Consider the following 1,922-nt stretch of genomic DNA (forward strand, 5'->3'; position numbering starts at 1 on the left):
TTTCTTACATTTGTCTGTTCCAAAAGCCGTATTTATATCAGTGCTGAATACTTCTGTTATCTTTAGTAATTGGTTGAGTTGTTGATTGGTTGCCGCCAGTAGTTTTAGATCATCCATGTATAGCAAATGTGTGATTTTGTGTGGGTATGTTCCAGTAATATTATATCCATAATTTGTATTATTTAGCATGTTGGATAGTGGGTTCAGAGCAAGACAGAACCAGAAAGGACTTAATGAGTCTCCTTGGTATATTCCACGCTTAATCTGTATTGGCTGTGATGGGATATTATCTGAATTTGTTTGGATATTAAGTGTGGTTTTCCAGTTTTTCATTACTATGTTTAGAAACTGTATCAATTTAGGATCTACTTTGTATATTTCCAATATCTGTAGTAACCATGAGTGGGGTACACTATCAAAAGCTTTTTGGTAATCAATGTATGCGTAGTGTAGCGACCTTTGTTTAGTTTTAGCTTGATATGTCACCTCTGCATCTATTATCAGTTGCTCTTTACATCCTTGTGCTCCTTTGCAGCAGCCTTTTTGTTCTTCATTTATAATTTTGTTCTGTGTTGTAGGTGTCATTAATTTCTGTGTAATGACTGAAGTTAATATTTTGTAGATTGTTGGTAGGCATGTTATGGGGCGATATTTAGCTGGGTTTGCTGTGACTGCTTGATCTTTAGGTTTCAGATAAGTTATTCCATGTGTAAGTGTATCAGGGAATATGTATGGGTCTGCAATGTAACTGTTAAATAATTTAGTTAGATGTGAATGTGTTGAGGTGAACTTCTTTAGCCAGAAATTTGCTATTTTATCATTTCCAGGGGCTTTCCAATTGTGCGTAGAATTAATTGCTCGGGTGACTTCATGTTGCAAAATTATCACTTCAGGCATTTGTGGTATCATCTTGTATGAGTCTGTTTCTGCTTGTATCCACCATGCATGTCTGTTACGTTGTACCGGGTTTGACCATATGTTGCTCCAGAAGTGTTCCATGTCTGTTATGTTTGGTGGATTGTCTATTTTTATGTGTGTGTTATCTATTGTTTGGTAAAATTTCTTTTGGTTTGTGTTGAATGTTTGGTTTTGTTTCCTTCTATTTTCACTTTTTTTGTATCTTCTAAGTTGTTTGGCCAATGCTTGTAATTTCTGCTTCTTTTCATCTAATTGCTCTATTGCTTCTTGTTGTAAGATTTTACCTTACCTTTTTCGTTTTTTGTCTGATATTTCATTTCTTATAAATTGTGTTAGCTGTCCGATGTCTTTTCTCAGTTTTTCTATTCTGATCTGTAGCCTGTGTTGCCATGCTGGTTTTGTGGGTTTCTTCTGTGTGTTGGTTGGTTCTGATCTCTGCCTAGTGTGTATATTTAGTGTAGTGAGTGCTCCTACATAAACCAGTAGTTGTAACTCTTCCATAGTTGTGTATTCATTTATTTTGTTGTGTATGATTGTGTTGATAGTTTTTATTGTTGTTTCGACTTGTGGGCTATTTGGTGGTCTATGCAAGAATGGTCTAATGTCTGTATTTGTGTCTTTGTATTCTATATATGTCAACTGAAATTTTTCTTCTATATCTAACATGTGTGTCACTTCATGTTCTATTTGTGCTTGTGCTGGTGGCTGTCTTAAGATTTCGTTTTCCTCTGATTGTTTAATTGATGCATGTTGTTCTTTGTTTGTTTGCTCTGGGATGTTTGAGTCCATTACTGTATTTTCTTCTTCTTCTAATTGCACATTATTTTGTTCCAGTATTTGTTGTACTTGTTGTTTGATGTTTTCTAATTCTGACTGGGGTATCCTGTTATTTTTTATTATTACACGGACCTGATCAGCTAGTCGCTGTTCTGTTAAAAATTTTAATTCCGGGTATCTGGTAATAAATGTTGTGTATACTTGTGATCTGTATCCAGTTGTGTTGG

Source organism: Schistocerca nitens, chromosome 4 (genome assembly GCF_023898315.1).
Source record: "Schistocerca nitens isolate TAMUIC-IGC-003100 chromosome 4, iqSchNite1.1, whole genome shotgun sequence".
Taxonomy (NCBI): Eukaryota; Metazoa; Arthropoda; class Insecta; order Orthoptera; family Acrididae; genus Schistocerca; species Schistocerca nitens.